Here is a 26,799-nt window from a genome sequence, read left to right as displayed (position 1 = left end):
ACAGTAAAAGATAAGCGGTTGTGGGGGTGGAGGTGGGCGGGAAGAATGAACAGGCAGAGCACAGAGGATTTTTAAGGCTGTAAATATACTCTGTATGGTACTAAGGCGATGGATACATGCCACTTACCATAGAAGATATAACACAGGAGTGAACTCTGAGGTTGACTGCAAACTCTGAGCGATCATGGTGTGTCAGTGCAGGTTGGCTGCCGCTGCTGCTTAGTCGCTTCAGTCCTGACTCCTTGAGACCTTAAGGACTGCAGCCCGCCAGACCCCTCTGTCCATGGGATTCTCTAGGCAAGAGCACTGGAGTGGGTTGCCACGCCCTCCTCCAGGGGATCTTCCTGACTCAGGGATCGAACCCAGGTCTCCTGCATTGCACGTAGATTCTTTGCCGCTGCCACCTGGGAAGTCCCCAGTGTAGGCTCACCCTTGGTCAGAAGTGTGCCACTCTGCTACATGACGCTGACCATGAGGGAAGCTGTGCCTGTGTGCAGGAAAAGGCATATGAGAAACCTCTGTACCTTCCTTTCACTTTTGCTGTGAATCTAGAACTACTCTAAAAAAAATTAAGTCTCAAAAAAAACAAGAGTTTCTGAGTTAAAAGGATACACCTTTCTTTTAAAAGCTCCTTCACTCAGCCACCAACCATGGGAATTAAGTTTTGTAGTGCATTTAATAGACAATGAACACTGAGCAAGGTCACAAATACATGTTGAGATTACAAGACAGGACACCGAGCAGAAACCAGCAATCACATGCAGCCTTGTGATGGCTGCCTGGCCTAGAGACACACATCTAACATCATTCTGGCACATGCCAGCCGGCACCTCTCTCACTGCCTCCTCTGCTTTATATACAGCATTGTTTCTTAAAGGTGGGCCACTGCAGGGCAGGAAGAATGATGCACATGTGCCTTGTGCATTTCTTATGTATTTAAAAATATATGCAAGGGAAATTCCCTGGTGATCCAGTGCTTGAAACTACACTTCCACTATAGGGGGCATGGGTTCAATCCCTGGTTGGGGAACTAAGATCCCACATGCTGAGTGGCATGGTCAAATTTTTTTTAATTAAAAAAATAAAAATACACGTGATATGGACATAAGACGTACAGCAGTAGCCCATGGACACCCATGCTTATGGAAAATACTGGATGGAAACACACCCAACCTCTCAGGGGCGATATTAATGGATGCCTGGGGGTAATTTTACTTTTCCCCTTTTCCAAAGTTTCTGTGATGGTCTTATGTAACATTTACAAAAATGCCTTTTTATGAAATACAGTGCAGGTTGGCCTCACCTGGGACTCTTACGCTGGAGGTGGCAACAGACCCAAGAACTTCTTTGGAGGAGTCCTAATCATTCATGCTGTCACCAGAATAAGACCCTCTTGTGGCCAGAGACAAGCTACTGTCACAAGCAAAAAGAAATCCTTTGTTTAGACTTTGACCCCCAAATTAGCAAACCTCGAAACCCTTTTTTCCCTGCTCCACAGTACTGGGACACCAAGAAATTTTCTCACGTGCTCTCCTTCTGGACCCCCTGCTGGCCTGGCCACGTCTCCCACCCATCCTCCTCTATGATGCTTCCCCCTTACCCGCCCCCCGTCCACCTCAGCGCATGCACATCCCCAAATGCTGCAGGTGCAGCTCCAGTCCTGCTCCTCCAGGAATCAGCTCTGGTCTCCCCACTGCAGACTCTTCATTCAGAGCTTCTAGAACACCTCCCTGGACCACACTCAAGTCTCCTTCCCACCGAGCAGAGTTCACGCTCGTATTTCAGTTCTGTGTCCACACTTTGGGCTCAGTGAGGACAGAGTCACCCCGGGCATCTTGGCTTCACCCAGCCCCACTTCAGGGACTGCAACAAGGGCAGGAACAAAGGAGAAATCACACAGCGAGAGAAGTTTGGAAATGATCCATTCTAACCCTTTTGGTTCCTAAATGGGGAGAGTCAAGGCGTGCCTGGTCCACATTTGGTGGCAGAGACAGAGTTGGGACTCATAGGTCTTGAGCTGCATCCAGTGTTCTTCCCACCAGTCACCCAGCCTCTGGCAACGTTGGGGACTGGGCTGGGCCAGGGTGAGGCAAGCCTGTGTGAGGATTCCCTTCTGGGCTGAGTCTGTACTTCCTGGCTAGCAGAGTAAGGGCCTGTGCATGCCCTGCCCCCTCAAAGCCCCCCCTCAACCCCCAACCCCACCCCGCCCTGCGGGCCTGGCCTGCTGTAGAGTTCCTCCGTGAGTGTCCTATGAGTGCGGTGCTGCCCTGGATCTGGGCTGGCTTCACCACTCGGTAGTAGAAGAGCCACCATGATACCACCCCACAGACATTGAAAGGGCCCTGAGCAAAAACTCATGTAGTTCAATGTCTGGAGCAGCTGCCTAGAGAGGTTTAGTACAACCGGAGGAGTGGTGGTCACCACCCATTTCCCCACTGAAGTGGGGGGGGGGCAGGGATTCGGTTTATTTGTTGCTGTTGTTTTATTGTGTTTCGGTTGTACCATGTGGCAGGCAGGCTCTTCCCCATCTAGGGACTGAACCCATGCCCACTGCACTGGGAGTGCGCAGTCTTAACCATTGGGCCACCAGGGAAGTCCTGTTGGTGGTGATGACATAACTCCTCTCACCACACACCCAACACATGCACAATCTCTCACTGGGTGGACTTCATATAGGTCCAGGACAGAGAAATGGAAAATGTCTCAGGACAGGGAAATCAGGAGTCTTTAGAAATGGAGGGTGAAGACACAGTCTTCATCCCTTCAGAAACTGAGGTTAGATATTTTAAAGCCGTATTACTGTCAAGAGCTTTCAGTCTCATCTAGGAAATAGAGCAGAGTAAAATTTCAATTTTAAACCTATGTTACCTCTTTAAATGTATAAAATGCCTTCAGAATTTCCCAGGTTACATTTATACTTCTGTTTAGAGATTTTTGTTTTGTTAGTGGGGTTAATGAACTTAGGAGACTAGGAAACACAGGGAGAGGCTATAGGGATGGTTGAGGCCAGGTACCCAGGTCACTGCTGATGAGAGTGAGACCCTGGGGGTGGGTCCTTGCCTCAGGTCCCTGACTCCCCAGCCAGGAGGAGAGAGTGGGGGAGACAGTGGTTCTTGGCCTTCATACTTGGCCACTGAGTGTCTCCTCGATGCCAGGCACCTTCTGGGCATCAGGACAGAGCCAGGGACCAGAGGAGCTCCAGACCCATGGGCTTGCTTACCTGCTGGTAGACAGCAGTGAGTGCAGTGAAGGAAGTCAAGCCGGAAAGGTGATAGAAAGCAAGCAAGTGGGGGACTTCATGCCAGGTAGTCAGTGAGGGTCTCCTTCAGAAGTTGACTTCTGAGTTGAAATCTGTGTGGTGAGAATGAGGGGAGCTCTGAGCTGGGAAGAGGGCAGATGAAAGGCTCATGCGGCTGGAGGGGAGTGAGGGTAAGGAGCAGGTGAGGGGCAGAGAACCAGCTGGTGGGTGGGGCAGGCTGAGGTATGGGCCTGGATTGCATTCCACACACGACCGCCCGCTCATTCCCAACTCTGAGGCCCCCTCTCCCCACAACAGGGCGGCCTGGATATCCCCAGCCTTGGGGAATTTCTCTAGAGAATGTGCTCTGTACAAAGAATGGTTGGAGAGGAGCCCTGGGAGGCATGTGTACCAGGGGAGCCAACTTCAGGGACCTGGGGCCCCAGGGAGACCTGCCCAGAGCAGAGAGAGCCCAGCAGGCTCTCAGGCTGCCATCAAGGCTCAGCAGGCAGCTAAGGGACATGGCCTTGAGGGCAAAGCCAGTGAGGGAAGCCATGGGCATGCGGAGTCCAGTGCATGCAAGACAGTTTTTTCAGAGCCACCCAACAGGTGCAGGTGCTGTGGGAAACAGTATGGTGCTTCCTCAAACACTTAAGCATAGAATTACCACATAAGCCAGCAATCCCCCTTCTAGGTATATCCTCCAAAGAATGCAAAGTAAGGACTTGCAGAGATATTTGCACACTCATGTTTGCTGCAGCATTATTCACAATGGCCAAAAGGTGCAGACAACCCAAGTGGCTATCAACAGATAAATGGATAAATAAAATGCAGTATATACACACAATGGGATATTAATCAGTCACAAAAAGGAATGCCATGCTGGCACAGGTTACAACACGATGAACCTTGAAGACATTATGCTGAGTGAAATAAGCCAGGCACAAAAGAACAAACACTGCAGGTATGATTCCACTTCTATACTATATCCAGAGTAGTCAAAGGAACTGAGACAGAAAGCAGAATGATGGCTGCCGGGGGCTGGGGGAGGGGAGATTGGGAGTTAGTATTAATGGGTCTAGAGAGTCAGTTTGGGAAGATAAAAAAGTTCTGGAGACGGATGGTGGTGATGGTGACACAACATTACGGATATATTAATACTCAATGACACTAAACTGTGCACTTAAAAATGGGTTAAAATGGTATATTTTATGTTATGTATATATACCACAATAAACGATAAAAAAAGGTGTTCACAGTGACTTGGGCTGACTTGGGAACCAGTGATCTGTCTGTCAGTAGAGGCGTGCAAGAGTGGCTGGACGCTTTTTGGATGCTGGGGAAGGAGAACGAAGCCAAGGGAGCAAAGTGCAGGTCATCCTGGACTTTGAGTCAGGACAGAGACATGTTGACCAACATGTTTTGAGCCCTCACTGTATGCGGGCCTGAGCTTAGGTTCGCATACATTATCTCTTTCTGCCCTGGGGCCATGAGGCAGGGTCAGGATTACCCCCACTGGACAGACGGGATGCAACACCAGAGAGCATCAGTCATTGCTGCCTGCCAAGACCCTCTTCCATGGAGGCCCAGCTGCCTGGTCTCAGGTCACTTCCAAGTGACTTCCAAGTGACTGGCCAACGTCACTTCCCTTCCCAGGCAGCCCGTTATCTATGACTAACCTATGTGGGGCCACTGAGGCCTGGCCGGCTTGCTCTGTGTAACTCCGAACACCACTGACATTCCACTTCAGGGGTCTCCTCTCCTTACTGAGCCTGTCTAGCAGCTAGAATCTTCTCTTTGCCTATGGCTACTTCCTCCCTGTCCGTCCTCAGGCATTGATCAGGGAACCTCCTCCATAAACTTCCTGCTTGCTGAACTCCTCAGGGTTAGCTCAGGGAAACCCATCAGCAGTGTTTGTCAAGGTCACTCAGCTGGGTAATGGGGAGGATGGCTGGGGCCAGGGAAGGGTATCTAATGTTCTCGGACAGAGGGAAGCTCTCCAGCCCTCAGGAGAGTGGGTCAGAGCTTCTTTGATGACTCTGGCCCTCAGCACCCAGCCAGCCGGGAGGCCAAGTGTGCCTCATGCTCGTGATATCCATCGTGCCCCTTGTGTATCAGCAAAACCACACCATAAATGATGCTGGTGCAAAATTCTAACAGACAGCCTGGCCATTAATGGTCTCTTATATATTTAAATTGGGTGTGATCCATTTGGGGATGGTAATTTTATTCATGGAGATTGCACCATCTAATTTGAATACAGCAAACTATACCGAAGAGATATGGTGGCTCCACAGTGTCTTCTCTCCCAATTCCTGTCCAGTCTGGTTTGGGGGCCCTGGCACCGTCACTTTTGATCTTTTTGTCTCCACTTAGTTGAGAAGAGAATGTGGGGCTGAAGTCAGTTGAAACTGACAAGAAGTTAGACCATGGTCTGAATTCCACTCTGTGACCTGGACAAACCATGTAACCACTCTGAGCCTCTGTTTCCTCATCTGTCAGTGACCAGGGTGGTAGGAGAACTGTACACCAGTGAATATACAGGAGTCTCCAGCATGGAGCCCTACTGCTGTCCCCAACCTGGCCACCCAGTGGCAGGACTGTCTGAGCTCTGAGGAGTGCCGGCCAGGGCTGGAAAAGCAGAGGGACAGCAGTGCCTGCTGTGGGGCCTGGCAAAGAGCCTGGTACCCTCCGAGGCATACTGGAAGTCTTTGGCTCTCCCGTCAGCCTCTCCCGCTGTCCCACCTACCCAGACACCATTCTAGGTTGGTGTCTAAACCCAGCAGTGCAGCAAGGCTGCAGTCCTCTCTGCTCTCAGATCCCTGGCATGAGGGGCTATTATCACCCCCACTTCCAGGCCAAGTCTCTGAGTGAGGGATCAGGGACTTGGCCCCTTCTCAGAAGCCCTCCAGCATTACATTTTCATGATTACCCTCCATTCATCTTCCTCCACCAGCCTGGGAGAACTTTAGCTAGTCTTAGGGGAGGATGGAGGAGGAAAAAGCTGGCTTTTCTGATCAGTATTCCTTTGATCTACTGCTGATGGCATGAAGTTGATGTCCAAAGGCCTCCTGAATTTCAGGCTTTCAGGGTGGGTGGTGAATTTTATAGACCTAGAGCTCCAATACTTCGGCCACCTGATGCGAAGAGCCGACTCACTGGAAAAGACTCTGATGCTGGGAAAGATTGACAGCAAGAGAAGAGGGTGACAGAGGACAAGATGCTTAGCAAGTTGGATAGCATCACTAACTCAGTGGACATGAGTTTGAGCAAGCTCCAGGAGACAGTGAAGGACAGGAAAGACTGGAATGCTGCACTCCATGGGGTTGCAAAGAGGTGGACAGAACTGAGCGACTGAACAACAACAAGAGCTTTGGAGGGTTTTTTTTCCCCTTTGGTTTCTTGTATCATCTTTCCTGAAGTATCAAATATTGGAAATACTGGACACAAAAATTCACATGAGCTTTTTGTTTGGATCACCTTAATCCTCGTTTCTTTCTATGTAAGTTACAATAGGAGGGTGGGCAGGAAGGCAGTTTTTCTTTTTTACCCCAATAATGGGATCATATGTATTGTCAGATTTTCATTTTCACTTAGCAATATGTACTCTTTTCACACAAATATTTATAAACATCTTTCCACATAATTCACATTACTTAATGTATCAACCACATTATCCACCCCCTACCCCATCCTGCACAAACACTGATCTCTTTCCTCAAGGGCAGAGTTGATTGTTTAAAAATAGGCTTGCACGTGTTGTTGTGGCTTCCTCATATTTCTCCCAAATTGTTCCCCAGGCCTCCCTGAGGTCCCCTAGGGAGGATGTGGGGTGGGGAGTGAAGGTCAGGAGGCCAGTAGGGCCCACAGGGCTCTACCACCACCTGCACAGAGCTGGAGCTCAGCTGATCTGCCTCACTGAGGGGAAAAGGTTTCTGGACTGTGTATTTTGCTGTTCTTGATAAATCTGATCATGTTCAATAAAGAACATATGAACTTAAGAGTCTTTCTCAGTGCACAATTATAACTGCATCTACTTTTGATTCATAATGAAAACATAGCATTAGGAAGAAGGAAGACATTGGTGGGAGATGTTCTAGGCAGCTGAATCGGTAGAGAGGGGTTTTACCCAGAATCACAGCAGTAGAGAAGAACTGAAAGCGGAAGTGGAGAGTTCTAGTCTGAAGCGGGAGTATGACGTCACCATAAAGTAAGGAGACTTGCAGGCCCACGTGACTCTGTGAAGACCTCTGAGAGATGGACCAAAGAGTGGTAAGCAAGAAAAGCGACTCGAAATAACTTGTACACACAACACGGGGTATCAGAAGGTGTGGCAAGGGATGGGTCTGGCTGGTGTGCTGCCTTTACAGCCAAGTGAACAGCATCATGGCTTCTTCAAACCTGATATCAAGGCCTGACTGGGCAGTGGCTGAGGTCAGCAGGGTGACCGGACCATTCAAGAGTACTCCAAGGCACATGTGTCCTCGGGAGTCAGGAAGGCTTACATGGGGATACATAGCTAGTCTGGAACTCAGGTCTCCTGCCTCTGTTCAGGGCCCTTCTCAGCACCAGTTGCTTTTCCAGTACCTGGCAGTTGTCAAGAGGTACTTCCTTTTCAGTTCAAGGCAGAAAAAGGCAGCTGCGGTGCAGGGAATCAGCAGGCAGACCAGGCCACTGGTGCCACGTGGCCCACGAGGTGAGAGGTGCCCCAGGAGGGACACCCCTCCACCTCATGGAAAACATGCTGATGGGTCTCCCTGCCATTGCCTCCTTGTTTCTTGGGTGGGATAAACCATTTGGTCTTTGGACAAGATTATTTTTGCACAAAACAGGATTGTTATCACTTAACTGAAAATAATTATCCAGTGAAAACTGAGCTCCACTTGTCTCTCTGGAAATAAAGAAGTGAACATTTTGGGCAGTTTCACTGATGCAAAGGCAGGTATTTTAAGAAAATGAAAGTAATGAGAACAGACTGCATTCTCAGCAGGAAACCTTGGGAAATCTCAGGGCCTCCCTTGAGTGGCTCCCATGGCTGGGAAGACTAATTCACCCCCTGTCCAAGTCAGGGCTTGTTCCAATGAGTCTGTAGTAGAGGAGGGGTTCTGACAGAGACAGAGTATCACTGAGTGTGGTGGCAGGGATGCAGGTGATCCCACTCAGTGGTTTAGCCCCCAAGGGGTTTTCCTCACAGACAGGCCCCAGACTCCTTCGGAAACAAAGAAATAGAGATGCGGCAAGGAGAGAGAGTTGCTGACCTAAGTCTAATGCAGGAGGTCACTTCTGTCCTTCTTCCCCATGCCCTCCAGCACAGGGACTGCACCTCCAACTGCCCGGAAACCTGAGCCCAATCTCCAAGCCCTCAGAGATGCTCCATCAGTCTCACCCACACGCCCTGCTGACCACCGACTCCATCTGCTTGCCTAGGCACTCCCTGGCTTTGTTCACATCCTCCCATCCTCGCTGTATCAGTTATTGCTGCTGCAGCACTGCTGCCTAACACACAGCCATGAACCTCTGTGGCCTACAGTAACAGGTAGTTCTTTCTCACGGCTCTGTGCCTCCACTGACCTCCGCTGGACTGACCCGTGAATCCACAAGCAGGAGGGGTGGGTGTGCTGCATGCATGTCTCTTATCCTTCAGGATCACAGGCTAGCTGGGCACATCCTTCTCCTGGTGATGAGCAGGTAGAAACATTTGAAGTCTCTTAATTAAGGTCAAGTCTCAGAACCGGTATCCATTCACTCCTGCCCCATTCCATCCATTGACCAGAAGAAGTCACAGACCAAGCCCGCAGTTCAGGACTATTAGAGTACACTCCTGCGGTGATGAAGCTGTGGCCAGAGCCTGGGAGAAGGAGGGGGAAGCCTACCAGTCTAGTTCTCACCTTCCTGCTAGAATCCTCACTTCTGGTCTCACCCCCTCTAGTCTATTCTGCACAGAACAGTTGCTCCTTCTACAATGCAAACCTGACTACGTCACTTTTCAGCTTAAAATCCTAAAAATTCTTCCTTTTCTTTTTCTGAGAATAATTAAAACTCAATTGAAAATGTTCTGTCCTTAAGGCTAGCCTAAGGGTCCTATGAAATGCGTCAACAGCACAGCTGTCATGGAGGCCCTTCAGACTGAGATTCCCTGGCTCTTCTCTCTTCCAGCGGCAGCCCTGGCTGTGCACACATGTGTGTGGCAGTGTGCAGGTGACCTGTGTGTACCAGTGTACCCTGCAGGAACACGACGCAAATTCCCAAGAGCGTGGGAGCAGCAGCTGCGGGACAGGGTACCCTTGTGTGTGGCTGCCCAGGAAGGCCATGGCGTAACTCCGGCTTGGGGGCAGGGAGGTTATTACTCTCCTTCCAAACACAAGCACGAATCCACCCAGAGGGTGGATTTCCCATAGAATCCACTCGTGCTCAGTGAAGCTGTCTAGACAAGTACTATTCAAGATGTGACCTCAGACCAGCACTGGTCTGAATTCTTGGTTAAATGTCCAAGAAGGAGTAAAGAGTTTGCACCAGAATGTATATCACTGTGACACCAGGCTCACTGTTTAGTTCAGCTGACTTTTCTTCGTAGCAAGACTTTCTCCAGGAAGGAAGCAGTGATTGACTCTGATAGAAGCTCTTTATCTAGCGTGGACTGGTAAACTAAGAATGTGTGGCCCGGCCACTTTGAGACCTGATAGCTCAGTTGTAAAGAATCCACCTGTAATGCAGGAGACCCTGGTTCGATTCCTGGGTCAGGAAGATCCACTGGAGATTCTTGGGCTTCCTCTATGGCTCAGCTGGTAAAGAATCTGCCTACAATGTGGGAGACCTGGGTTTGACTCCTGGGTTGGGAAGATCCCCTAGAGAAGGGAAAGGCTACCCACTCCAGTATTCTGGCCTGAAGAATTCCACGGACTGTATAGTCCATGGGGTCACAAAGAGTCGGACATGACTGAGCGACTTTCACATTCACTTTGAGATGGCCCAGCTCTCCTTTGCTTCCAGAGACATGGATCTAAGGTGCTGAACCATCTTTGAATGACACCCCAGAGTAAAATTATAAGACACTAGGCAAAAGCTAGTAATTAAAAAATTAATACAGTGCTGTAATAAAAAAGGGACTCTACTTTAATATAACAACAGATGGTTGCCAGAATAAATTATATATGCTCCCTTAATGAAGTCAACTGCACTCATAATAGTTTGGGGAATTTCTAACAGGATGAAAAAAGCTGAGGATATAACAGCAGTTTTTTAAAAGCATGACAGAAAACAGTGAGCACAGTCCACTAGGTAACATGTAGATTCGGTAAGTGTGCACACATTCACACAGCCTGAAGGAAGTGCTGAAAACACAGAGTGGTTATGTTAGCGTGGTGTGAGCATACCCTTTTCTTCTTTCTTTTTCAAATTTCTGAAGTATAATTCTGTTACTTTATAATGAAAAAAATGTTACACCTGTTGATAACACATTTCTAAGACCTCTTCAGTTGGTACCTTCTTTCATTGTCTCTTTGGTTTCTAATATTAATATATTACAAAATCATTAATTCTTTCCTTGGTGGTCCAGTCACATCATTTTGTGTCATGCTTTTAAAAAAACTGTTAGATTCTCAGCCTTTTTCATCCTGTTAGAAATTCCCCAAACTATTATGAATGCAGTTGACTTCATTAAGGGAGCATATAAAATTTATTTAGGCAACCATCTGTTGTTATATTGAAGTAGATTCCCTTTTTTACTACAGCACTGTATTAATTTTTTAATTACTATCTTTTGCCCAGTGTCTTCCTTGGTGGTCTAGTGGCTAAGACCCCATGGTCCCAATGCAGGGGGCCTGCTTGGATTCCTGGTCAGGGAGCTAGATCCCACATGCCACAACTAAGAGTTTACATGCCACAACTAAAGATCCTGATGCCGCCACTAAGATGCAGCACAGCCAAATAAGTAAATAAAAATAAGGAAAAACTCCTTTGATTCAGAAATATAAACTCAGAATTTATGATCACTCAGACTGGATTCTTGTTCATTCATTCACTCATTCAACAAATATTTCCTGAGGACTCATGAGTGCTCTTCCAGCACTGTGATGCAATAACATCATGTCCCTGTCTCAAGGGGGGTGCACTCTCCCCTTGCACTGTCCATGATTCACTTAACAAACACTTGCCCACTTTGCACTGTGCCCTGGCCTTGACTGGCATGTTGGGGATAGAGGCAAATTCAGCCAAGGGAAAAGACACAGCAAACCCAGGAAACGTCTCTTCTTCAGAAACACTGGTTAAAGGCTTAAAAACCTAATACATGCTCGTAATAAATTCAAATAATACTTCATATGAAATCAAACCTACTTCCTAGAAATAAGCAAGATAAATAGTTTAGAAATATATATCCTTTAGATTTCTTTCTATGAATATATAAAGACATATTTCTGGACTTCCCTGGTGGCCCAGTGGTTAAGAATTCATCTGCCAATGCAGGAGACATGGGTTTGATCCCTAGTTGGGGAAGATCCCACATGCCTCAGGGCAACTAAGCCCCTGTGCTACAACTACTGAAGCCTGCATACTCTAGAGCCCGTGCTCCACAACTAGATAAGCCACTGCCATGAGCAGCCCGTGTACCAGAACTAGAGAGTAGCCTCCGATCGCTGCAACTAGAGAAAACTCATGCACAGCAAGACCCAGCACAGCCAAAGATAAAAAAATAAAAAAAATTGAAAGTGTACTTAAAAAGACATATCTCTTTATATATATTCATACATTCCCAAATGTTCTATATTCATGTCTACATAAACAGTAGTTTTATTTTCACTTTTTTCAAAAAATGGATATTAGAATGTATTCAGTCCTACAACTTCAGTGCTTATTTTTCTGAAACAAAACATTGTTGTTGTCGTTTAGTTGCTGAGTCGTGACTGACTCTTTGTGACCTCATGGCTTGCAGCCTGCCAAGCTCCTCTGTCCATGGGATTTCCCAGGCAAGAATACTGGAGTGGGTTGACATTTCCTCCTCCAGGGGATCTTCCAGATCCCGGGACTGAACCCATGTCTTCTTCACTGGCAGAAACAAAGCTTACAAATGTGTAAGTGCTGGGAGATCACAGAGGACGAGCTACTGGTGTTGAAGCAAGGTGGCCCTGATGGTGGCTGTGAGAGTGAGATCTTCACAGCCATCCTGAGAGGTCTTCCCACCCTGAAGCCTGAGCTCTCTGCTGCCTGCTTGTCTAGCCCAGCTTCACTGAGCCAGCCCTGGATGTGGTAGGATTTTGCTGGACAGAGAGGTGGGAGAAAGGGATGCCGGGAGGAAGGAATGGCAGAAGTAAAGGCCTAGAGGGAGATGAGGTGGCCCCTCTGTGGTGCAGACCCTCATCAAACAATTGTGAGCATATGCACAGACCCAGGTAGGTCTTCACTTATGGCAATCTCTTTTTTCTGTCTTCCTTCCAGAGCTCCCAACCCAGCAATCCCAAACCTGCCCCTCCAGTCCCTCCAGCACCAGAAACCGGGAGTGGCCTTGCTGGGAAAAGAGGGTTAGTTTGCAGTGGAATAGTGTTACTGGGGTTTCAACTCATTACAAGAGCAAATGTTGTACTAAAACATTAAGGAAAGAGTTGTATTTACAAAGTCCGTGTTGTTTACATGGTGAGGTGATACTAATTCATGACAAGGTGGAGAGTGGGGTTTGGAGGGGTCCCACTGTCCTCTGTCCACTAAACACTGGCTGGTGAGCAAACCTAGCATGTCTTACTTCCACTTTGACAGCTGGTCTTACAAAATGGGGACCCTTTAATCATGGGAATTCACCTAATGCTAATCTGGATAATTAAAACAAATACAAAAACAAAAAACCCAAGCAAAATACCCAACAGAAATTCAGAAGGAACTGCTGCTAACTTGTACAGATAGGCCAGGCACATTTCTGCATCATATTTGTTTCACAGTCCTGAAATGACTGGCTCAGAGCCTCACTAGGCGACAGAGGCAGGGTTTCTTCTGAGGTCCTCCTGGACCAGGCTGCTCTGAAGTGAGCTTGAGTGGGCTTGCTGGCACCAGGCCAAGGCCAGGACACCAGCAGGTCCCTTACATGCTTGGTTCACATTGCCTAACCCACCCGCATGCCCCTTCCTTGTCAACTCTCTACCCTTTCCTGGGCCTTAGTGTTATCCTCTATAAATTGAGGTAAGGGTTGAGGGGACAAAAAGGTCATTACAAAATAAAATGAGGAAGAGGGACTGCTTTGGTGATTAAGTGGTTAAGAATCTGCCTGTCAATGCAGGGGACATGGGTTTGATCCCTGGTCCGGGAAGATTCTACATGCCATGGGGTAACTAAGCTTGTGTGCCTTAACTACTGAGCCCACAAGCCACAACAATTGAACCTGTGCCTAGAGCCCATGCTCTGCAACAAGAGAAGCCACCACAAGGACAAGCCCATGTACTGCAACTAAAGAGTAGCCCCTGCTTGCTGCGATGAGAAAGCCTATGTGTAGCAAGACCCAGTACAGCCAAAAATAAATAAATATTTTAAAAAAACAAACCCCAAACAAGGAAAAAACAGCCAAGAGCCTGACCCAGTCTGGGTTCAAGGCCACAACCCAAGACCTTTTCCTGAGATCTTCTCGCCCCATCCTTCTGTCTATATTCTTTGGTCCCCAAAATTTAAGTTCCCAATCAGTTCCCTGCTCCCCTTCACACTCACAGAACTACAAAGCCTAGCCCTCCAGCCTGGGCCCACTCATTTGTATCCCAAAGTACAGTTACTTGGGGGCTCAGCCACATCATCTAGACCCTTTCCTCCACCTCCACATCCCCCAACTCTTCCCTGTACCCCACAGCTGGGACAGCTGCCCAGTCCCCACCCCCCGCCCCCCCCAGCCGAGATCACTGACAAAGCAGATCACTTGACCTGCCATGCTAAGATCCTTCCTGGAATCAGCACAACAGACCACTCCCTCTGGCGACTTGTCACATCCCTCATCCTTTCCCAGCCCCACCTTCCCACTTGAACGCATCCCCACTGGCCTCTGAACCTGTGAACGAGAATATATGAGACATTCAATCTCCACTATTCATTCTTTGAGCCTGTAAGTCTTAGTTCAGGAGCCACCTCTCAGCAGAACCTTCCCTTTTTTCCACATTTCCAACTTAAGAGAAACTGAGCCTCCTGTTCCTGCCTTTCCCAGATCCACAGACTCTGCATCAGTCACCTGTGTATGTATCTATTAAATTCTAGCATTTTTCCATTTGCATTTCAAAATACTTTTAAAAATTGATGCATAATTTAAAGTGCAGTTACAGCTCAATACATTTCTCATATGTACACACCTGTGTATGGGTTTGGGATAGAGAGGTACAAGCTAGAAAGCTAGAAGACTCCCTGTGGGTCCATGTGTGGTGAGGAGGGGGTGCTACCTGTAGGTAACTTACTTGCTGGAGGCCAAAGAAAGTAGACACACAGCCAGCATCCTGGGATGGGTTAAGAGATCTCAGGATGAGATCCTTGATCAAGATTAAGATCAATTAGTTTTCACATAGGTGAGAGATCATGCTGAATATACAACTTAAAAAATCTCGGTAACTTAATAACTTCTTGCTCAGTTGAACTGATTGCTATCATTTATTCCTTCACTCACCCTCTATCAAACATTGCCAATAACTACAACTATAAAGAATATTCTATGGCCATCTTAGCTGATAATTTTTTAAGGTCAATCCTAATTAATGTATAGGGTAGAGTCCTAGAAGTGGAGACATTGGGCCAGAGAATAACCCTTGTAAAACTCTTTATACATATGGCCAAAGAACTGACATGGAATATGTTAGTCTGTTTGAGCTGCCATAACAAAATGCCACAGACTGGGTGGCTTAAAACAACAGAAATTCATTTTCTCACAGTTCTGGAGGATGGAAGGCCAAGATCAGGGTGCTGGCAGGGTTGGATTCTTCTGAGGCTTCTTTCCTTGGCTTATAGATGGTGGCTCTCTCGCTGCCTCTTCACAGGGTCATCCCTCCATGCATGTGGCTCTGGTATTTTGCCTCCCCTAATTTCCTCTTTTTATAAGGACCATCCTAGTGGCCTCATTTTAACCTTATTACCTTTTTAAAGGCAGTTAGAGTCCCATTCTGAAGTACTAGGAGTAGGGCTTCAATATCTGGGAGAACACAGTTCACCCCATAACAGAATTCTTCCTGAGAGGCTGGAAATGTCCTCTGGTGCCTTGTGGCTTGGCTGAGGTTCCCTTGGTTCCCTCCTACGCTGAGATGTACTTTTGTGTGACGCCCTCTCCTTGTCTCTCAGCCTCACCCGTTCCCCTTTTTTGTCTCTCACCCCATCACTGTTCACAGCTGTCTATCAGCCTAAAGTAGAGATTCTCAACTTCTGACGCACATGGGAATCTGAGAGCTTAGAAAACTATTCTGGTGTCTAGGTCCCAACCCAACAGATTCCCATGTCGCTGGTCTGAGGGTACAGCCAAGATACGAGAAGCTTTAAAGCTCTTTAGGTGGCTCAGTGTTTTGCCAACCTCCAGTTGCTGGTCTCTCTTCTTTGCTTTTGAAAAGCATGAGACAGGGCACAGGGGCTGTTTAATTACCATCTTCCAGAGTTAATTAAAGCTCCATATTCTAAAGCCTGTTTTTAACTTTCCTAAACAAGTTCATTTAAAAGCATGGTGGTAATTTGGCTCTTTTGTTAAAATTAAGTCCTTAGAGCAAAAATTAAAAGACAAAAATGGAAAACCACTGGGCATAGAAAATCCACCCTGAATTTAATAGAGTCTCTTAAGTCGTGGACCGTAGTGAGACTCTTGCTGCTCAGTATGGCTGGGGCAGCTCGCTATACATCGTGGTCCTTGAGGCTTATGTTCTGTGTAAGCTTTTAAAAGAAGAGGATAAAAGCTAATTTTCATGAGAGCCCTGCTTCTGTGGTGGGGTGATTAGAAAACCATTAAGTCTGGGCTCCTTCAAGTTTCACACCCCAACCCTCAATGTTGGAAACAAAGTTTTAAAAAAGATTCTACCCAGGGGTGAATCTCACAGACACAGTGAGCTAAAGAAGCCAAAGATAAGACAGTCCATATTGGATGATGATTCCATATTGGATGATTCCATTTAGACGAGGTTCAAGAACAGGTGAAACTGATGACAGTGACAGGAATCAGACACGGGTTGCCGCTGATGTGTGTGTTTCTTGGACGACAGTTGGACACTGAACACTTCCAGGGCCTTGGTGACAGGCAGATGGGCATATGGCTCAGACGGTTTTGGGGAAGACATCGGAAATACCAGCTCCCTTTCGAATCATGGTTTTCACAAGTGGACCAGGGCCCATCGTTGGCAGGACAGAGTCACAGCCAACAGGCCCACCCTGGTGCAGTCTGGCTTCTGCTTGCTTGCTCTGCTCCTGCACCCTCAGCTCCACCCTCACAGGTCATCAGCTAGGCTCCTTCCCTCCACCACTTTTGTGCATGTGTCCTTCCTGCCCAAGATGACCCTCCCGATTCTGTTCACCTGGAATTTGGTGAACAGAAGGGAAGGGAAGTCATTCCTCCGCCTCCAGGGATGTCATTAATCACACCCTTCACTTGCCACTAATTGTTTTTGCCATTAGACTGGATGCTCCTTTAGGGGCAGTGCTGCCTTTGTTGGCAATGCTGGGCATGGTGCCAGGCACTAGTAGAGGCTTTAAACAGTGTTTGTTATGGAACTGTGTTAGTTTAAAAGGAGAAGCAAAGAGTTTTAGACAAAAGTCTTTTGTTAAAGCCATCCATCTAGTCATAACAACATTTGAAACCAGGTAGAGAAACACGATTCAAATAACTCTGGGGAAGTCAATACCTGGGGGGTGGAGATCCACAGACAGAGGTATGGGCTGCCCCTGGCTCCAGGGTGCATGGCAGAAAGCTTCTGCAAAAGAGAGACAAGGATTTGATGCTGGGGTGGGGCACTGCTGGAGAAATGGAGTGAAGAGGTGGAGAAAGATGGTGAAAGTGGGGAGAAGGAACTGCAAGACAGTGGGAACTATGCACTGTGTCAAATGACACCTCCCTGCAGCCCTGAAACCCTCACTGAGGGTTCGTAGGCAAACTAACGAAATGCTTAATAGAAGTGTATTTGTGAATGTGGGAATATGTGCATGTAACACAAGTGTGTGCATATGTGAGTGTGTGAAAATGTATATATGTGTGTGAGCATGTGTGTGTCAGCTCACATGTGTGGGGATATGCATATCTGAGCATGTGCGGATGTATGCATGCATGAGGGGGAGTACGTGTGTGAGTGTACAAGAGTGAGAAAATGTGGGAGTGTGTGCATATGCTGAGAAGTGCTGTGGGTTTCCTGCTGGGATTTCTTCAGGAGTGAGGCTGAGGCAACATGAGGAAGTCCACTCTGCATCTCTCAGCAATCATGGTAAGCCCAGAGCATGGCCCTGGAGCCAAATATCTGAGGGGCCAGCAGCCCCCAGCTGAGAGATCTGAGTTGAGTATTTAATGAGTCACTAGTTGCCGTCAAGAAAGCTAATCTTGGTTCCTGGGCAGTTGCTGTTGTTCAGTCACTCAGTCTTGTCGACTCTGCAATGCTATGACTATAGCATGACAGGCTCCCCTGGCCTTCACAATCTCCTGGAGCTTGCTCAAACTCATGTCCATTGAATCAGTGATGCTATCCAACCATCCGGTCCTCTGTCATCTCCTTCTCCTTCTACCTTTAATGTTTCCCAGTTTCAGGGGCTTTTCTAATGAGTCAGCTTTTCGCATGAGATGGCCAAAGTACTGGAGCTTCAGCTTCAGCATCAGTCCTTCCAATGAATATTCAAGGTTGATTTCCTTTTGGATTGACTGGTTTGATTTCTTTGCAGTCCAAGGGACTCTCAGGAGTCTTCTCCAACCCTACAGTTCAAAATCACCAATTCTTCGGTGTTTAAGCTTTCTTTATAGTCCAACTCTCACATCCATACGTGACTACTGGAAAAGCCATAGCTTTGACTAGACAGACGTTTGTTTGCAAAATAATGTCTCTGCTTTTTAACATGCTATCTAGGTTGGTCATAACTTTTCTTCTAAGGAGCAAGTGTCTTTTAATTTCATGGCTTCAGTCACCATCTGCAGTGATTTTGGAGCCCAAGAAAATAAAGTCTTTCACTGTTTCCATTGTTTCCCCAACCATTTGCCATGAAATGATGGGACCAGATGCCATGACCTTAGGTTTTAGAACGTTGAGTTTCTGCCAGCTTTTTCACTCTCCTCTTTCATCTTCATCAAGAGGTTCTTTAGTTTCTCTTGGTTTCTGCCATAAGGGTAGTGTCATCTGCATACCTGAAGTTATTGATATTTCTCCCGGCAATCTTGATTCCAACCTGTGCTTCATCCAGCCCGGCATTTCTCATGATGTACTCTGCATATAAGTTAAATAAGCAGGGTGACAATATGTAGCCTTGACGTACTCCTTTCCCAATTTGGAATGAGCCCATTGTTCCATGTCTGGTTCTAACTGTTGTTTCTTGACCTGCATACAGGTTTCTCAGGAGGCGGGTAAGGTGGTTTGGTATTCCTATCTCTTGAAGAATTTTCCACAGTTTGTCATGATCTACACAGTCAAAGGCTTTACTTAGCGAAGTCAATGAAGCAGAAGTAGATGTTTTACTGGAATTCTCTTGCTTTTTCGATGATCCAGAGGATGCTGGCAATTTGATCTCTGGTTCCTCTGCCTTTTCTAAATCCAGCTTGAACATGTGGAAGTTCTCGGTTCACTTGTTGTTGAAGCCTAGCTTGGAGAATTTTGAGCATTACTTTGCTAGCATGTGAGATGAGTGCAACTGTGTGGTAGTTTGAACATTTTTGGCATTGCTTTTCTTTCAGATTGGAATGAAAATTGACCAATTCCAGTCATGGAGGCAGTGCTGAGTTCTCTGAATTTGCTGGCATATTGAGTGTAGCACTTTAACAGCATCATCTTTTAGGATTTGAAATAGCTCAACTGGAATTCCATCATCTCCACTAGCTTTGTTTGTAGTGATGCTTCCTAAGGCTCACTTGACTTTGCACTCTAGGATGCCTGGCTCTAGGTGAGTGATCACATCATCATGATTATCTGGGTCATTAAGATCTCTTTTACAAAGTTCTTCTGTGTATTCTTGCCACCTCTTTCTAATATCTTCTGCTTCTTCTGCTTTAGGTCCACATTGTTTCTGTCCTTTACTGAGCCCATCTTTGCATGAAATGTTCCCTTGGTATCTCTAATTTTCTTGAATAGATCTCTAGTCTTTCCCATTCTATTGTTTTCCTCTATTTCTTTGCACTGATCACTAAGGAAGGCTTTCTTATCTCTCCTTGCTATTCTTTGGAACTCTGGATTCAAATGGGTATATCTTTCCTTTTCTCCTTTGCCTTTCGCTTCTCTTCTTTTTCTCAGCTATTTGTAAGGCCTCCTCAGACAGCCATCTTGCCTTTTGCTCTTTTTTTCTTGGGGATGGTTTTCATCATTGCCTCCTGTACAACGTTATGAACCTCCATCCTTGTGTTTTTCAGGTACTCTGTCTATCAGGTCTAATCCCTTGAATCTATTTGTCACTTCCACTGTATAATCATAAGGGTTTGATTTAGGTCATATCTGAATGGTCTAGTGTCTTTCCCTACTTTCTTCAATTTAAGTCTGAATTTGGCAATAAGGAGAGTGAAAAAGCTGGCTTAAAGCTCAACATTCAAAAAACAAAGATCATGGCATCTGGTCCCATTACTCCATGGCAAATAGATGGAGAAACAATGGAAACAGTGACAGATTTTATTTTCTTGGGCTCCAAAACCACTGCAGATGGTGACCGCAGCCATGAAATTAAAAGACACTTGCTCCTTGAAAGAAAAATTATGACCAACCTAGACAGCATATTAAAAAGCAGAGACATTACTTTGCCTACAAAGGTCTATTTCGTCAAGGCTATGGTTTTTCCAGTAGTTATGTATGGATGTGAGAGTTGGACTATAAAGAAAGCTGAGCACTGAAGAATTGATGCTTTTGAACTGTGGTATTGGAGAAGACCCTTAAGAGTCCCTTGAACAGCAAGGAGACCCAAACAGCCCATTCTAAAGGAAATCAGTCCTGAATATTCATTGGAAGGACTGATGCTGAAGCTGAAGCTCCAATACTTTGGCCACCTGATGTGAAGAACTGACTCACTGGAAAAGACCCGATGCCGGGAAAGATTGAAGGCGGGAGGAGAAGGGGACAACAGAGGATGAGATGGTTGGATGGCATCGCCAACTCAATGGACATGAGTTTCAGTAAACTCTGGGAGTTGGTGATGGTCAGGGAGGCCTGGCATGCTGCATCCATGGAGTTGCAAAGAGTCGTATAGGACTGAATGACTGAACTGAATTTGGCAATAAGGAGTTCATGATCTGAGCCACAGTCAGCTCCCGGTCTTGTTTTTGCTGACTGTATAGAGCTTCTCCATCTTCAGCTGCAAAGAATATAATCAATATGATTTTGTATTGACCATCTGGTGATGTTCATGTGTAGAGCCTTCTCATGTGGTTGGAAGAGGGTGTTTGCTATGACCAGTGTGTTCTCTTGGCAAAACTCCATTAGCTTTTGCTCTGCTTCATTCTGTACTCCCTGGCCAAATTTGCCTGTTACTCCAGGTATCTCTTGACTTCCTACTTTTGCATTCCAGTCCCCTATGATGAAAAGAACATCTTTTTTTGGGTGTTAGTTCTATAACATCATGTAGGTCTTCATAGAACTGCTCAACTTCAGCCTCTTTGGCATGAGTGGTTGGGGCATAGACTTGGATTACTTTGATAATGAATGGCTTGTGTTGGAAACAAACAGAGATCAGTCTGTCATTTTTGAGACTGCACCCAAGTATTCTGGACTCTCTTGTTGACTCGGAGGGCTACTCCATTTCTTCTAAGAGATTCTTGCCCACAGTAGTAGATATAATGGTCATCTGAATTAAATTCACCCATTCTGGCCCATTTTAGTTCACTGATTCCCTAAGAAGAAATGAAGTAGCCTTCATAGTCAACAAAAGAGTCTAAAATACAGTACTTGGGTGCAATCTCAAAAACGACACAATGATCTCTGTTCGTTTCCAAGGCAAACCATTCGATATCACAGTAATCCAAGTGTATGCCCTGACCAGTAATGCTAAAGAAGTTGAAGTTGAACAGTGCTATGAATACCTATAAGACTTTCTAGAACTAACACCCAAAAAAAGATGTCCTTTTCATTACAGGGGACTGGAATGCAAAAGTAGGAAGTAAAGAGATACCTGGAGTAACAGGCAAATTTGGCCTTGGAGTACAGAATGAAGCAGAGCAAAGGCTAATAGCATTTTGCCAAGAGAATGCATTGGTCATAGCAAACACCCTCTTCCAACAACATAAGAGAAGACTCTACACATGAAAATCACCAGATGGTCAATACCAAAATCAGACTGATTATATTCTTTGCAGCCAAAGATGGAGAAGCTCTATACAGTCAGCAAAACCAAGACTGGGAGCTGACTGTGGCTCAGATCATGATATTGCCAAATTCAGACTTAAATTGAAGAAAGTAGGGAAAACCACTAGGCCATTCAGATATGACCTAAATCAAATCCCTTATGATTATACAGTGGAAGTGACAAATAGATTCAAGGGATTAGATCTGATAGACAGAGTGCCTGAAGAACTATGGACAGAGGTTCATAACATTGTACAAGAGGCAGTGATGAAAACAATCCCCAAGAAAAAGAAGTACAAACAGTAAAATGGCTGTCTGAGGAGGCCTTACAAATAGCTGAGAAAAAGAAGAGAAGTGAAAGGCAAAGAAGAAAAGGAAAGATATATCCATCTGAATGCAGAGTTCCAAAGAATAGCAAGGAGAGATAAGAAAGCCTTCCTCAGCGATCAATGCAAAGAAATAGAGGAAAACAACAGAATGGGAAAGATGAGAGATTTCTTTTAAAAAATTAGAGATACCAAGGGAACATTTCATGAAAAGATGGGCTCAATAAAGGACAGAAATGGTATGGACCTAACAGAAGCAAAAGATATTACTAAGAGGTGGCAAGAATACACAGAAGAACTTCGCAAAAGAGATCTTAAGGACCCAGATAATCATGATGGTGTGATCACTCACCTAGAGCCAGACATCCTGGAATGTGAAGTCAAGTGGGCCTTAGGAAGCATCAGTATGGACAAAGCTAGTGGAGGTGATGGAATTCCAGTTGAGCTATTTCAAATCCTGAAAGATGATGCTGTGAAAGTGCTGCACTCAATATGCCAGCAAATTTTGAAAACTCAGCAGTGGCCACAGGATTGGAAAATGTCAGTTTTCATTGAAATCCCAAAGAAAGGCAACGATAAAGAATGCTCAAACTACCACACAATTGCGCTTATCTCACACGCTAGCAAAGTGGTGCTCAAAATTCTCCAAGCCAGGCTTCAATAGAATGTGAATTGTGAACTTCCAGATGTTCAAGCTGGATTTAGAAAAGGCAGAGGAACCAGAGATCAAATTGCCAACATCCGATGGATCATTGAAAAAGCAAGAGAGGTCCAGAAAAACATCTACTTCTGCTTTATTGACTATGCCAAAGCCTTTGACTGTGTGGTCACGACAAACTGGAAAATTCTTCAAGAGATGGGGCTACCAGACCACCTGACCTGCCTTTTGAGAAACCTGTATGTAGGACAAGAAGCAACAGTTAGAACTGGACCTGTAACAACAGATGGGCTCCAGATCAGGAAAGGAGTACGTCAAGGCTGTATATTTTCACTCTGCTTATTTAACTTCTATGCAGAGTACATCATGAGAAATGCTGAGCTGGAAGTAGCACAAGCTGGAATCAAGATTTCTGGGAGAAATATCAATAACCTCAAATATGTAGATGACACCACCCTTATGGCAGAAAACGAAGAAGAACTAAAGAGCCTCCTGATGAAAGTAAAAGAGAGTGAAAAACTGGCTTAAAAAAAAACTTAATTCAGAAAACTAAGATCATGGCAACTGGTCCCATCACTTCATGGCAAATAGATGGGGAAACAATGGAAACAGTGACAGACTTTATTTTGGGGGCTCCAAAATCACTGCAGATGGTGACTGCAGCCATGAAATTAAAAGACACTTGCTCCTTGGAAGAAAAATTATGACCAACCTAGCAGCATATTAAAAAGCAGAGACATTCTTTGTCAACAAAGGTCTGTCTAGTCAAAGGTATGGTTTTTCCAGTAGTCATGTATGGATGTGAGAGTTGGACTATAAAGAAGGCTGTGCGCTGAAGAATTGATGCTTTTGAACTGTGGTGTTGGAGAAGACTCTTGAGAGTCCCTTGGACAGCAAAGAGATCCAAACAGTCCATCCGAAAGGAAATCCGTCCTGGATATTCATTTGAAGGACTGATGCTGAAACTGAAACTGCAATACTTCGGACCCCATATGTAAAGAACTGACTCATTGGAAAAGACCCTGATGCTGAGAAAGATTGAAGGCAGGAGGAGAGGGGGATGTCAGAGGATGAGATGGTTGGATAGCATCATCGACTCAAGGGACATGAGTTTCAGTAAACTCTGGGAGTTGGTGATGGACAGGGAGGCCTGGCGTGCTGCAGTCCATGGGGTCACAAAAAGTCGGATATGACTGAACAGCTGAACTGAACTGATTCCTAAAGTGTCGATGTTCACTCTTGATATCTCCTGTTTGACCACTTCCAATTTACCTTGATTCATGGACCTAACATTCCAAGTTCCTATGCAATATTGTTCTTAACAGCATCAGACAATACTTTCACCACCAGACACATCCACAGCTGGTTGTTTCCACTTTGGCTCAGCCTCTTCATTCCTTCTGGAGCTACTTCTCCACTCTTCTCCAGTAGCATATTGGGCACCTACCAACCTGGGAAGTTCATCTTTCAGTGTCATTTTCATACTGCTCATGGGGTTCTCAAGGCGAGAATGCTGAAGTGGTTTGGCATTCCCTTCTCGAGTGGACCATGTTTTGGAACCCTATGTGGAAGACTGAAGCCTCTTGAGACTCCAGGGGAAAGGTGACCCTGAGTGATTGGCAATGACAGCCCTGGCTCTGACTGGGATGGTGGCAGCCTGTACCCTGGCCTCCAATGGCACCAAGCGAAGGGCTTGGCTTTGGAATACAAAGATGAATTCTTTGTGTCAGTTACTGACACAGTAACTGTCCTCGTGGGGCTCCCAGTCTTCTGAGGGAGACTGAAGGAATAAATAGACAACTGAAAGTAGATATGGGCCACATGAGGTTGAGAGGCACGGTTGGGAGAGACACTGCTAGTGCCTCGAGCCAAACGGGAGGTTTCCTTGTGGAATTTCTGACTGGGCTGACAGGATTGGAGAAGTAAAGGAAGGAGGGCATTTCCAGCAGGAGATGTAGCATGAGCAAATTCTCACAAGAATGAAAATATGGGGGTATCTGGGGGCAGAACAAAAGGGGGAGTGACAGGAGGTGAGCAGGGCAGAGAGTCGGGAGCTGAGGGCAGGGGAAGCAGGGGCCCCTGGGAATGCTGTCCCTAGGAGCTAGTCCCTACCAGGTTTACCTCAGTCAGGCACAAAGGAGACTGGCTGTCAGCCCAGCGGACACCTCCACACGGAGCCCACACCCCAGCACATCCCTCCCTGAACAACAGCAGCCATCTCTGTTTCCATTTTCTTGGAACAAGACCGTGGGAACCAAACCCATGGATCCTGCTGTTGTACATGCCATGAGCTGCTGCAGGTGTGGGACAAAAAGCCACAGACAATTTGCATGGGATAGAGAGCACATTTTCAGTTTCCCTCTCTCACAAATTGTAAATTTCACTTTCACAGCCCTTCTTTCCTCATGACAACCACACTGGTTTCTCCTCAGCACCTCAGGAGTCTATTGTCACAGAGATACTCCAGCTTTTCTGTGTGGTGTTTTTGCCTCACCAGGCTCCAGGGATCCAGAAAGCTCAACATTGTCTTTGAGCTGCTCTAAGCCTCCTCCCCTGCTCTAAGCCTCCTCCAAATTCTGGCCCCGTGGCCCATCCTGGCTCATGGAGACAGTCCCACATGGGGAGGCAGGGACTGGGCTCTGCTCCTAACTCTGCAGGATATGAAGCACTCTATGGGTTTCCCCTTATGTACTGCAGAGGGATCTAGACTTAATAACTTCTGAAGGTCATTCAACTTGTAGAATGGTGACTTTTTGATCTTGACAGTATCCTTGTCATGGAAACCCTGAGATGATCTTTTATAGCAAGTGTCTGGACTTCTGCTGGCCCATGATGGTCTGGGAACTTGAAGTCTTTCCGGTGTCTTCCTTGTATTCTCTGGATCTGCTGCTGTTTCCCTCTCCTTTCTAATTTTCTCCCTGTCCTTTGGTCTAGTTCCTGTATCCTCATGTTCATTTGTTCCATGGCTCGTGATAATGACTCTGTGGGGAGGGGTTACTTAGGAGATACCCAGATTACTGTGCTAAAAGAGTTTCTGCCTGGGAGGAAGGTCTTTTTTCCCACCCACCCTCTGGCTCCATGCCACAGCCCAGCCCATGGCCATTCCCAGAACATCTTGCAAACTGCTGCCATCTGAGCAGAGGATGCCCAGAGGTTGTTGAGTTTCAAAATTTAAACACTAAACATGTTTTTCGCTCATGCCTAATATGCTCATGTTTTCAGATGCTTTCTGTTTTCTGTTGACAAGGTGTGGCACAGAAAGACAGGGAGGGCTGAGGGAAAGGGTCCCAAAGCTTAGGCTCAGCTCTATCTCTGACTTGAGGTACGACCACGGGCACACCTCTTCCCTGTCTGGTCTCGGATTCCCCATCTGTAAAGTGGGGGTGAAATCGAGTGGGCCAGAGTGGACTAAACAATCATTTAGGCCTTTGAAGCTCTGAGCAGAACTTCAAGAATCCAGCCCTATCCAAGACCTCTCCATCCCTTGCGAGATGGTGCTACATATATAGCCTGGGTTGTTGTTGGTAAGGGAAGCCTCCTGAGAACACAAGGACCTTCTGGAGCACAAACAGGCAGGCTGCAGAGGCCAAGTCTGTGGTGGGTTGGCAGGGGAATCCACAGTGACCCAGGAAGCCAGTGTTAATTGAGGCAATGAAACCAGAAAACTCCCCTGAGCAGCTAACACAAGAGGGTTGCCATGCAAATCACCAGGAAGTGATGATTAATTGGGTGTAGGCACAGAGGAGAGGTGGTTGGTGACCCATGACTTGTCCAGGACGAAGGTGGATCCCCTGGGCCCCTTAAGGCTCCATGGGGGATAGGCGTGGAGGATAAGGTGGGGTGTGAAAGGAGGCTGAGGCAGAGGTGAATCTGACAAGCTCCCCTCCCAGAAAGATCAACCAGGCGAAGCTGGCTGGGGAGAGGGGGCTGGTGGAGGAAGGGTGAGAAAGATATGCAGATGGTTTCCATTTAGGGGAGGTTCCATGTTCTGCCCCAGCCCCTGATGCCTCACTTTGGGGTAGGGGAGGGGTATAGAGAGGAGGAAGAAGCAGGGACTTTTCTGAGCAACATTTTTAGCATCTAGAGTTATCAGAATCTGTTGACCCTCCATGGGGGCTTTCTCCTGGCGCCTGGGCCCACTCTCAGGAGATG

General features: G+C 46.5%; 1 long non-coding RNA gene across 4 annotated transcripts in view; it reads right to left on the bottom strand.

The window, feature by feature from the left end:
• The window catches only part of LOC147367178 (uncharacterized), a 46,262-nt gene that overhangs the window by 16,277 nt on the left and 3,186 nt on the right, over positions 1-26,799 (bottom strand). For 2 of the 4 annotated variants that reach the window (XR_015169901.1, XR_015169900.1), the window contains 2 exons: positions 1,304-1,413; positions 128-487 (listed from right to left, as the gene is read on the bottom strand). This is a non-coding gene — a long non-coding RNA (uncharacterized LOC147367178). Of the gene's footprint in view, positions 1-127; positions 488-1,303; positions 1,414-3,220; positions 3,354-26,799 lie in introns of those variants that run through there. The other 2 variants (XR_015169903.1, XR_015169902.1) reach the window with 2 other exon arrangements.

The sequence above is a fragment of the Bos grunniens genome, chromosome 8 (assembly GCF_055505025.1).
Source record: "Bos grunniens cultivar Pamir isolate PY7600 chromosome 8, Bosgru_T2T1.0, whole genome shotgun sequence".
In the NCBI taxonomy this organism is placed as follows: Eukaryota; Metazoa; Chordata; class Mammalia; order Artiodactyla; family Bovidae; genus Bos; species Bos grunniens.
Note: the sequence above shows the minus strand (reverse complement) of the source record. Positions and strands in the feature narration are given on the sequence as shown.